This window comes from Aethalodelphis obliquidens, unplaced genomic scaffold, assembly GCF_003676395.1.
Source record: "Aethalodelphis obliquidens isolate GAN/ISIS:26980383/991018 unplaced genomic scaffold, ASM367639v1 scaffold53, whole genome shotgun sequence".
NCBI lineage: Eukaryota > Metazoa > Chordata > Mammalia > Artiodactyla > Delphinidae > Aethalodelphis > Aethalodelphis obliquidens.
The window spans coordinates 5,649,078-5,661,525 of record NW_020837997.1 but is presented as its reverse complement, the minus strand read 5'-3'; the positions used below and the strand labels follow the sequence as shown (position 1 = coordinate 5,661,525).

Sequence of the window (12,448 nt, the reverse complement as noted above, 5' to 3'; positions counted from 1 at the left end):
TAATTAGTTGCATGGCTTTTAGCTTTATGGAATGTTTATAACAAGCTTTTATAGTATGTCATTCCATTTCATTCATGCCACAGACTTTGTGTGGACTCAAGTCTTTGATTAAAATTAAACAGGGCAAATAAGGTCATGTAGGATTGGGTATTGTAAGGTCGGATCTTAACAAACGGCACCGTGAAACAGAGGAAAGCTTCAAGTGAGCTTTATTAGGGAGCGCTCCCGGGCGAGGTTCACTGGTCCGAGAGAAAGGGGCCGGAGAAGTCGCACCCGGGCGAGGGTTGGGCAAGATTTTATAGGGGAAGAAGGGAAAGGGCTGTGGCGAATCTGGGAGGGTGCAGGGTATTCCTTATTTGGTGGTCTTTTCGGGTATCGTGGCAATATCTGGTGCCGGTTGCATCAGTCTCGGGACCGTTAGTCCCGCCCCTCGAAAGGCGGGAAGGCTGGGCCGGGTGGAAAGTCTCCAGGTCAGTTCCTGGAACTGGGTGGTCCGGAAAGTCTCCAGGTCAGTTTCTGGAGCTGGGTGGTCCGGAGAGTTTCGGTCTGATGCAACCTGTGAATCTGATTGCGTTCCCCTGCCTCGGGCCAGTTGGCCTTACAGGTATTAATTCTTTTCTGTGCTCCATCATGTCATCCAGGAACCCAGATTCCTTCCATCTTGTTGCTTCTCCAGCTCCTAGGGTCTGTCCTCAGATACACAGTAGGAGCTGGCTTGCCTCTATATCCAAGTTCCCAGCAGAAGGGGGAGGAGGAAGTCTAAGGCGAGTAGTTTTGTGTTTAAGGAGATGACCTCCAAATTGCTCTGATGTTTGCTTGAATCCCATTGGGATTCAACGTAGTCACACGGCCACACCTGACAGCAAGGGTTCCTGGGAAATGTAGTTTCTAGCTGGGGGCCATCTATACCCTTACAATTCAGGAGGTTGTATTACTTAACGGAATAAAGAGAGATTGGATGCTGGGGATTTTTTTTTTTTTTAAGTTGTGAACCTCTTGACGGTAAGGACTGGCTCATCAAATTTTTTGAATAAATAAGCAGACACATGGTAAATGTTTTGTTTTTGGTTGATGAAGAAGGGTCCTGTTATATTTGATAAGCAGCATTGCATAGTAGAGAAGCAGGGATTCCAATCCTCCCTGTGCCTCTTACTGACTGTATGACCTTGACCAAATTTTATCATTTCCTAGCCTCAGTTATTCTAAGTGTATAAAGTATCCTTTATAATATCCTTTATAATAAACCAGTAATAGTAACTAAACTGTTTTCCTTGAGTTATGTGAGCTGATCTAGCAAATTATTGAACCCAGGGAGGGGATCCTGCGAGCCCCTGATGTATAGATGGTTGGTCATAAGTACAGGAGGCCCAGGATTTGTGATTGGCATATGAGGTGGAACTGAGCCCTTAACTTTTGGCATCTGGCATGAACCCTGAGTAGTTAGTGTCAGAACTGAATTGAATTGTTGGACACCCAGCTGGTGTCCAGAGAGTTGGAAAATAGGTTATTGGTGTGGAAAAAATACACTTGGTGTCAAAAGTGTAGGTAAAAACGTCTCAGCAGTTACCTTATTTGGAAATACGGTCTCTGTAGATACAATCACGTTAAGAAGAGGTCATTAAGGGGGCTCTATTCCAATATGACTGGTGTCCTTATAAGAAGAGAGCACTGCAGAGAGAAACAGAAGAAGGCCACATGAAGACAGAGGCAGAGATTGAAATGTTGTTATCACAGGCCAAGGAAGCATGGCCATGCCAACATCTTGATTTTGGACTCTTGGCCACCAGAACTATGAGAGAATAAATGGTGTCTTAAGCGACCCAGTTTGTGGCAGTTTCTTAGAGCAGCCCTAGGAAACTAATACAATAGCAGAGCAAGGGAATGAAAGTACCTGGGTCCCGAGTGATCAAACAGAGAGCAGCTGCTATGCACAACAGGACCACTTACCTGAGGACAGTTACCTGAATAAGGTTCATACTTCTGCATTCTTTATACCGGTATGTTTTTGGGTGTCTGTTATAGCAACTTAGTTCTTTTTTACCCTGTTAATGATCTTGACAACACGGAACACTGAAGTTTCTTTCTTCCAGAAGCTGCTCTTTCACTTTCCTCCTCCTTCCTTTTTTTCTCATTCCATCTGTTTTAGAAAGCTAACTTTTTCCTCTCTTGGAATATCCCTTGTTTACTACTCTAGTTTTGTGACTGACTGCTTTTGAGTGTTGCTTTCGAGGGAGAATTGTAGAAGTTGTGAGAGATGTATGTGACAAACTTGGCATTCTGTAACACCAACCAGATTACCAGTTTTTTTTTTTTTTTGGAAGGTTTTGGAGAAAACAGCATGAATCAACCAAATTATTTGTAAGTAAAATTAGAGTAGTTTCAAGCTGTCACTTTTCTCTGCCCTACACACATTATTTGAATAAGTTGGCAGGAGAATGGTGTTTGAGTTTGTGTTAGGGAATCATGGGGATACAAACCTGGGTTTAAAGTAGTGAAATTTAAAGGGGAAAATACTTTAATTCTTAGAGGCAGTATAGTGGAGTCATCAAGAAGGCAGACTCTGGTGCTGGGCTGTCTGGTTGAAGGCTTATCTCAACCATTTCCTGACTGTTAGACCTTGGGAGAACACCTTAATTTCTGTGCCTCATTTTCCTCATCTGTTAAATGGGGATTGTCCTAGTTTGGGTCCCCTTGAGACAAGGACTTGGGATCAGGTTGTATATTTGGAAGGCGTCAAAGAAAAATTGCACTGGACAGTGGTAAACAAGCAAGGAAGGGCTTCCCTGGTGGCGCAGTGGTTGAGAGTCCGCCTGCCGATTCAGGGGACATGGGTTCGTGCCCCGGTCCGGGAAGATCCCACATGCCGCAGAGCGGCTGGGCCCGTGAGCCATGGCCGCTGAGCCTGCGCGTCCGGAGCCTGTTGCTCTGCAACGGGAGAGGCCACAGCAGTGAGAGGCCCGCGTACCGCAAAAAAAAAAAAAAAAAAAAAAAAAAAAAAAAAAAAAAAAAAAAAAAACAAGCAAGGAAGATTTCATTCAAGACTATGGAAATAGGGGAGAGAGAATGACCTCAACTCCTAATACAGCAGGGGCAGCTGGGAGGTTATAACCAATGGGTAGGGTGGGGGAATCAGTGGATGGACAGTTACTAAGGGGAACTTGGTTATGTGTCAAGTGTGGGGAGATTCTTGCTCAACTGGGCTCAGAAGGACAAGAACAAGGGCTGGCCAGAGAGAGCTCAGAGGAGCCCAACTAAGGTTTGGCCAAAGAGAGGGGTCCTTGTCAGAAGTGACCCCAGGGAGCATGAGTGAGGAGACTATGACCAACAAGGGGGAAAAGCCAAGATAAGGTGTGTTATTGCGGTCACTGCTGTGGGCCACAGGGTAGAGATTCCTCCTAACAATGTCTGTTTGAAAGCTGAAGGCAGGAACACTTATCCACTGGATCAGGTTCTCCATCGGTTGAAGGCCAAAACCTGAAGCCTGTCTTTTTAAACTTTTTATTTTGAAATGATTTTATTTTTTTTAATTTTTAAAAATTTATTTATTTTTATTTTTGGCTGCGTTGGGTCTTTGTTGCTGTGTGAGGGCTTTCTCTAGTTGGGGCGGATGGGGGCTACTCTTCGTTGCGGTGTGCGGGCTTCTCACTGCAGTGGCTTGTCTTGTTGCGGAGCATTGGCTCTAGGCACGCGTTCTTCAAGTAGTTGTGGCACATGGGCTCGGTAGTTGTGGCGCACGGGCCTAGTTGCTGCGCGGCATGTGGGATCTTCCTGGACCAGGGCTGAAACCCGTGTCCCCTGCATTGGCAGGTGGATTCTTAACCACTACGCCACCAGGGAAGCCCTGAAATGATTTTTGATTTACAGGAAAGTTACCAGGAGAGTACAGAGAGTTCTTATATACTTAACTCTGCTTCCCTGAAGGTTAACATCTTATATAACCAGAGATTTATCAAAAGTAAGAAATCAACATTTGCAGAATACTGTTAACTCAGCTACAGCCTTTCTTAGGAATTCACCAGGTTTTCCACTAGTGAAAGCTTTATCTGGACCAGGAACCCATCCAGGACAGCACATTTCATTTAGTGTCACATCTCCTTTGTCTCTTCCAGTCTGTGACAGTTCCTCAGTCTTTCCTTATCTTTCATGATCTTAACATTTTTGAAGCATTCTGGCCACGTATTTTATAGAATATCCCTCCTGATGTTTCCTCAGAATGAGGTTATGCATTTATTTTATTTTATTTTACAAGTGCTTGTAGAAATAGGATTATAGTTCTACACCCAGAAAATCAGTTAAAAACGTTATGGTAGAAAATGGCCATCACCAAAAATATCTACAAATAATAAATGCTGGAGAGGATGTGGAGAAAAGGGAGCCCTCTTGCACTGTTGGTGAGGATGTAAATTGGTGCAGCCACTATAGAGAAGAGTATGGACGTTCCTTAAAAAACTAAAACTAGGGGCTTCCGTGGTGGGCCAGTGGTTAAGACTCCACACTTCCACTGCAGGAGGCATGAGTGAGATCCCTGGTTGGGGAACTAAGATCCTGTGGGCAGCCAAAACCCAAAAAAACAACCCCCCCCCAAACCTAGAGTTACCATATGATTCAGCAATCCCACTCTTAGGCATATACCCAGAAAAGATGAAAACTCTAATTTGAAAAGATACATGCACCCCAATGTTCATAGTAGCATTATTTACAATAGCCAAGACATGGAAGCAACCCAAATGTCCATCAACAGAAGAATGGATAAAGAATATGTGGTATATATACATAATGGAATACTACTCAGTCAAAAAAAGAAGGAAATAATGCCATTTGCAGCAACATGGGTGGAGCTAGAGATTATCATACTAAGTGAAGTAAGTCAGACAGAGAAAGACAAATGTCATATAATATCACTTATATGTGAAATCTAAAAAAATGATACAAATGAACTTAATTATAAAACAGAAATAGATTCACAGGCAAAGAAAACAAACTTAAGTTACCAAAGGGGAAGGCTGGGGGAGGGAGGGATAAATTAAGAGTTTTGGATTAACATATACACGCTACTACATGTAAAAGAGATAAACAACAAGGACCTACTGTATAGCGCAGGGAACTATATTCAATATCTTGTAATAACCTATAATGGAAAAGAATCTGAAAAAGAATATATAAATATATATACCTATATATATTTATATCTGAATAGCTTTGCTGTACACCTGAAAGTAATACAACATTGTAAATCAACTGTACTTCAATTAAAAAAAACACTGTGGTAAAATAGGTATAGCATAAAATTTACCATTTTAACCATTTTAAGTGCTCAGTTTAGTGGCATTAAATACACGCACATTGGGAGTTCCCTGGCCATCTAGTGGTTCGGATTTGCTGCTTTCACTGCTGTGGCCTGCGTTCAATCCCTGATCGGGGAACTGAGATCCTGCAAGACTTCAGCAGGGCTGAAAAACAACAAACAAACAAACAAACAGAAACCCCTCTGAAAACAACAACAAAAAACCCCACTCACATTGTTGTGCAGGCGTCCTCACCATCCATCTCCAGAGCTCTTTTCATCATCAAACTGAAACTCTGTCCCCGGTAAATACTAACTGCCCATTCCCCTCTTCTACAACCTCTGGCAACCATCATCTACTTTTTGTCTCTATGGATTTGACTGTTCTAGGTATGAGGTTACGCATTGCTGGCAGGAATTCATAGAAGTGATGTTGTATTGTCTTTGTTTTAAGTCTGTTTGGACTGCAGTAACAAAACACCATAGATGGGGTGGCTTAAGCAACAAACAGTTATTTCTTACAGTTCTGGAGGCTGGGAAGACCGAGAACAAGGGATGGGCAGATCTGCCATCTGGTGAGGGCTTCCTGGTTCAGAGACGGCATCTTCTTGCTATGTCTCCACATAGCACAAGGGTTGAGGGAATGATCTGGGGTCTGTTTTATAAGGGCACTAATTCCATTCATGAAGGCTCCATCCTCATGACCTAATCACCTCCCGAAGGCCCCACCTCTTTTTTTTTTAAAAAAACCACATTTATTTATTTATTTATTTTTGGCTGCGTTGGGTCTTCGTTGCTGCGTGTGGGCTTTCTCTAGGTGCAGCCAGCGGGGGCTACTCTTCGTTGCGGTGCACGGGCTTCTCATTGTGGAGCACAGACTCTAGGCGCATGGGCTTCAGTAGTGTCACGCCGGCTGAGTAGTTGTGGCTCGTGGGCTCTAGAGCACAGTCTCAGTAGTTGTGGCGCGTGGGCTTAGTTGCTTTGCAGCACGTGGGATCTTCCCAGACCAGGGCTCGAACCCGTGTGCCCTAAATTGGCAGGCGGATTCTTAACCACTGAGCCACCAGGGAAGCCCAAAGCTCCACCTCTTAATACCATTCCATGGGCACTTAGACTCTTAACATATGAAATTTGGAAGGACACAGACTTTAAGTTTATGGCAGTCCTTTTGATTATATCCTGTTAGGGAACATGTGATGTGGTATGTTGATGTTAACCGTGACAAGCTGCACCCCAGGGGTCTTCAACCCCACACTTTCCTCCAGCCTGCAGGGTTGGAGAAGTCTGGATTAAGTGAAAAGATGTGTGGCATAGTCTTGAGATGGGACACAGTCAGCAAGAGGTCACGTGAAGCTGGCAGGAACTGTGCCTTGAGGCTGAAAGCAGAAGGGGCTGAAAGAAAGGGACATGTAGCACTAGAGGGTCTACTGCAGAAAGGATGACAAAACAGCCCATCAGCTCCCAAGAGTATGCTCAAGAGTAAATAGATTAATATGGTACTTGGTACATAGCAAGCTCAACAAGGGTGTTAGCTGGGCTTCCCTGGTGGCGCAGTGGTTGGGAGTCCGCCTGCCGATGCCGGGGATGCGGGTTCGTGCCGCGGAGCGGCTGGGCCCGTGAGCCGTGGCCACTGAGCCTGCGCGTCCGGAGCCTGTGCTCCGCGGCGGGAGAGGCCGCGACGGGTGAGAGGCCCGTACAGCCAAAAAAAGCAAAAAACAAAAAAACAAACAAGGGTGTTAGCTACTACTACAAGATGCCAACTCTGGGGCAGTATCTGTCCGAGACTGTCAAACTGTGGACTCCACCAGCTTACCCAGTGGCAGCACCTTCATTTCTTGGCATTTCCTAAGACCAAGAAGCTAAGCAGTCCCAGTAGCACTGAGACCAAACATTCTGTGTCTCTCAAGAAATATTTCAGAAACCAACAAAAGTAACATGACTGAAGCTGGAGGACTTAGGTAACTTCAGCTTCTGCTCCTGCCTTGTAGTGAGTCTATTCTCCATACAGCAGCCAGAGGGAGCCTTTGTTTTTCCTTTTAGCAAAGTTTTCACATTTGTGTATCACTTATTTTTTTTGCTTTAAAAAATTGAAGCGAAGTTCACAAAACATAAAGTTAACCATTTCGATATGAAGAATTCAGTGGCGTTTAGTACATTCACAGGGTTGTGCAACTGTAGGCAGATAAGGTAGGGGTCCCCAGAGAAAGAGAACCAGACATGGCTTTCTTTTCTTTTCTTTCTTGGTGACGCCTCCCCGGTATGTGGGATCTTAGTTCCTCAACCAGGGATCGAACCTGCACCCACTGCATTGGAAATGCGGGGTCTTAACTACTGGACCTCCTGGAAAGTCCCAGGCATGGCTTTTTTTTTATATTTATTTATTTGGCTGCGCCAGTTCTTAATTGCGGCTTGTGGGATCTTTAGTTGTGGCATGTGTGTGGGATCCAGTTCCTTGCTGGGGATCAAACCCGGGCCCCCTGCATTGGGAGTGCAGAGTCTTAACCACTGGACCACCAGGGAAGTGCCCAGGACTGGCTTTCCTGACATGTGAAGCCATTTCCGGCCTAAGCCATTTTGTGATCTAAACCTGGACACAGTGCTTGCCCCTTGAACACGTCTCAGTAATCAGTGATCTTCAGGGAAGTGAGGGAATGCAGGAACACAGGAAAAGCAGTCAAGAAACAATAGTTCGGTGATAGAACAGAGTCCTAGTTCCTCCTCGAGGGTATACATAAAAACCTGAGGGCTTCCCTGGTGGCGCAGTGGTTGAGAGTCCGCCTGCCGATGCAGGGGACATGGGTTCGTGCCGTGGTCCGGGAAGATCCCACATGCCGCGGAGCGGCTGGGCCCGTGAGCCATGGCCGCTGAGCCTGCGCGTCCGGAGCCTGTGCTCCGCAACGGGAGAGGCCACAACAGTGAGAGGCCCGCGTACCGCAAAAACCCCACAAAAACCTGATACGTGTCTTTGAGTTCTGCAGGAACTAAAGCTCCCACCCAGGTGGAGGATGGCATGATGATGTTGACCCTCGCGACTCAGGCAACTAAAGCTTGGACTCTGTCGACCTTTGCTCCAATTCTATGCTGAGCTCTCCTCTGCTCAAGCCCCTTCATGAATACGCACGTACCCTTAGCTTAAAACCTCCCCAATATTGCTGTTTGGGGAGACACTGCTTTGGGAAATATCCCCAGTGTTCCCCTTACTTGCTGCAGGTAATCAATCCTTCCTTCTTCCCATCTTTGGCTTTGTTGTGCCTTTTAGCTCAATAGCCTACCAAGAGGCAAACTCAGTTTTTGGGTAACACAACCATCACCTCTATCTAATTCCAGAATATTTTCATCACTCTAAAGGAAATTCTGTACTCAGTAATCATGAATTGAATGTAATAGCCAGAACCCCCATAATATTGGAGTTACTTGGAAGGTTTTTTTATGCCTTGTGTGGGGCTGCACCCTCTGTCATGCCCTTATATTACTCCACTTTGCTTTTTCCCCACTTCTCATTTAGGTGCAAGCTGAGTAAACAATCAATTAAATCACTCACTGATTTGTTTGTGGACAATCATTTATTTTGTGTCAGGTGCTGGACCAGATGGTGAAGCTACAGGGATGGAAAAACTTGCCCTTGCCTCAAGGTAGTTACACTTGATAGAGGAGGTGAAGCAATTCAGGCATGGTAAGTATCAGAGGCTGGCAAACTATGGCCCCAGGGCCAAATCTGGCCCTCCACCTGTGTTTGTAAGTAAAGTTTTATTGGAACACAGACATGCCCATTTGTTTACCTATTGTCTATGGTTACTTTCATGCTACAAGGGCAGAGCTGAGTCATTTCGAAAGAGACCATTTGACCAGAAAAGCTGAAAATATTTACTTCCTGGTCCTTTAAGAAAAAAAGGCTCATCAACCCTTGGTATATATAATTATGGCAAATTTAAAGTGTGGACAGAGAGTCTTGGAAACTGAAGAAGAGCAGCTAGCTGGGGGTGGGAACAGTTGCAGTGGTAGGAAAGGCTTGCTGGTGCTATAACTTAGATCCATAAATGGATAAATCTTAAGCACACAGCTCGATGAATTTTTACATTTGTATACACCCAAGTCACCACTACTAGCTTCCAGAGGTAGGACATTTCCAGCTTCTCGGAGGCTCTCAAAATCATTGGTGTAAAGGACACTGTGTCGTAAGTCGCTTCATCCAGCTTTTCGTTTGCACTCTCTCCTGCTATGTCCTTCCAACTTGCTCGCCTCACTGCTGCCTGGAACTCCGTTGGCGGATGCTTCGGATCGCATGTGTCTGAAAGGCTTGGAGTCCCTGTGGTTCTCACCAGTTGGGCTTCGAACTGCATTACCCATTCTGGCGCATGACACCCACAGGAGGGTACAGGAAATCTGTCGCCGTACCCAGATATTAGACGTTGTCTCCGAAAGAGTTCTTTTATTTACCCTTTCCGTCTAATTTGCTCCACGAATGTGACTTTATTCACAAATCCTACCTGGATTTTGATTATTAATTTTTTTCTAACATTTGGAAAGAATGTCAGCCTTACAAAATAAGTTGCCAAAATAGCAGAAGAAATTCCATTCCTAGGTATACACCCCAAGGAACTGGAAAGAGGTACTTTGGAAGCAAAAACTTGTACACAAATGTTCATAGCAGCATTGTTCATAACTGCCGAAAGGAGGGAACTACCCAAATATCTATCAATGGGTAAATAGATGAACGTTGTGTATCCACACAATAGAAAATTATTCAGCCATAAAAAGGAATGAAACACTGTCTTGTGGGGGGAATGCTTTGAGATTCTGCAAATATCCTATTTCTCAGCAAACTTTTGACCACTAATTTTAGTATCTAATGATGGTTCTTGCCTGAAACAATTATTATCGCCTCCCTGGATTAAAAAAATTGTGGCAAAATAGGCATAACATAAACTATATCATTTAAGCCGTTTTTAGTATACAGTTCAGTGACATTAAGTACACTCCATCCCCATCACCACCATCACGTGCACCTGTCACCGCTCTCTATCTCCAGAACGCTTTCATCCTCCCAAACTGAAGCCCTGTACTCATGAAACAGTAACTTCCTATTTCCCCTCCCCTCAGCCCCTGGCGGCCACCACTTTATTTTCTGTCTCTATGAACTTGACTATTCTAGGGACCTCATATAAGTGGAATCAGGCAACATTTGTTCTTTTGTGTCTGTCTTATTTTGCTTAGCATAATGTACCTGGATTTTTAAGATGAGAAATTGTATTTTTCTTCCCGCTCTTAGAATGAGCACAGGTGTTATGGGTTGGTCCCTAGGTATGAACTCATATCAGGAGGGTTTTCCAAGTTTTTTCATGTCTTCTTAGCAACTCTGCTCTTCTGAATATCTCCAATACCTTTACCCACAAGTTGGAAGAAGAGAAATAAGACAGGTAGAGATAGAGGGAAACATTTATTTACTTTCTCTATAACTTTTTTTTTTTTTTTTTTTCGGTACGCGGGCCTCTCACTGTCGTGGTCTCTCCCGCTGCGGAGCACAGGCTCCGGACGCGCAGGCTCAGCGGCCATGGCCCACGGGCCCAGCCGCTCCGCGGCATGTGGGATCCTCCCGGACCGGGGCACGAACCCGCGTCCCCTGCATCGGCAGGCGGACTCTCAACCACTGCGCCACCAGGGAAGCCCCTTTCTCTATAACTTTTAATTAACTATTTTCAGAATAGAACCAAATACTTCTCCTTTTGCCCTGGGATGAGTTAGTGATTTGAAATGGCTTTCTTTTCCCCAAATCCCAATTCTTCTTTTTTTGTCTCACTGTGACTATAATTTGTGGTCTGTCTGTAGCATTTGACATCATGACCACTCTTCGTCTTTAAACGTGTTCTCTGCCATTGTGTCTTAGTTTTGTTTTTCTGATAGTTTATTTGGAAAGTGGCTTCAGGAAGTAGTAGCAGAGAAGCTGGGAGAGGGAGACAAGTAAGAAGGGAACCCCAATAAAGGTTGCATTGTTGAGCTGGTTATCACTGCGGGCACATGGTGAAGAATACACCTCAATATGGGCCCTGTGTAGGAGGGAGTTTGGGACATTCATCCACTGACTCCGTTTCTCCATGGGCTCAGAGTTTCCTCCTGTGGGCTTAATCTCCCCTGTACTCCTGGGCTGCACCTGCACTCAGAGGAGCCTTCTGTAGCTTAAGAAAATCTCTGAGGCAGCAAAAGGAGTTATCATGGAGTGTACTTGAGGTGGGAGGCATTGTGGATGCACAGAACTTATGCCGCTTCTGTGTTGAAATCAGAGGTGGGCTAAGGGCATGGGACATGGGGCAAAAAAGTGTCTGCCTTGGGTTTTCAATTTACTATCTGTGCAGGGTTGAGTAGTGTCCCCTCAAAAGTCATGTCCACCTGGAACCTCAGAATGTGACTTTATTTGGAAATAAAGTCTTTGCAATGTAAATAGTTAAGTTGAGGTCATCCTGTATTAGGATAGGCTTCGTATTAGGGTTCTCCAGTGAAACAGAACCAATAGAACTTCTGTCTGTCATCTATCTATGTATCTGTGTGTCTATCCGTGTATCTGTTTCCATTTATTTCAGTCTTTATAAAATTCTTTTAATGGAAAAAATTTCAATTCCCTGGAAGACTATAAAAGGCACCTGGAACAGTTCTTTGCTCAAAAAGATAAAAAGTTTTGGGAAGATGGAATTTTGGAGTTGTCTGAAAATTGGCAGAAGGTAGTGGAACAAAATGGTGAATACATTGTTCAATAAAGTTCTTGGTGACTTATTTTTACTTAAAAACCAAAGGAAATTTTTGGCCAACCCAATATTTATCTATGTATCTATCTGTGTATCTAGTTATCTAACTATGTAGCTATCTATGTATCTATTTCTCTATCTATCTACCTCCATCTCCATTTCTTTCTCTATATAGCTACATACATCTATATCTATATATATTTGAAGAGCTTTCCTCCCCTCCCCCTCCCTCCCTCCCCTCCCCCCAACCCTCTGCTCCCTTCCTCTTCCCTCCTCCCCCTCCCCCTTCCAAAGGTACATCCAGAAATAAGGTTAAACCTTATAAATTTTTAAAAAACAACTAAAAAATAAAATAAATTTATTTATGGCTGCATTGGGTCTTTGTTGCTGCGCATGGGCTTTCTCTAGTTGTGGCGAGTGGGGGTTA

At 44.4% G+C, this 12,448-nt stretch overlaps 1 long non-coding RNA gene across 1 annotated transcript in view; it reads left to right on the top strand.

Moving 5' to 3' along the window:
* Nucleotides 1–559: 559 nt before the first annotated feature.
* Nucleotides 560–12,448, top strand: part of LOC113608523 (uncharacterized) — a 54,618-nt gene continuing 42,729 nt past the window's right edge. Inside the window, exons 1-2 of the long non-coding RNA XR_003428352.1 lie at nucleotides 560–604; nucleotides 8,862–8,916. This is a non-coding gene — a long non-coding RNA (uncharacterized LOC113608523). The remainder of the gene's footprint in view (nucleotides 605–8,861; nucleotides 8,917–12,448) is intronic.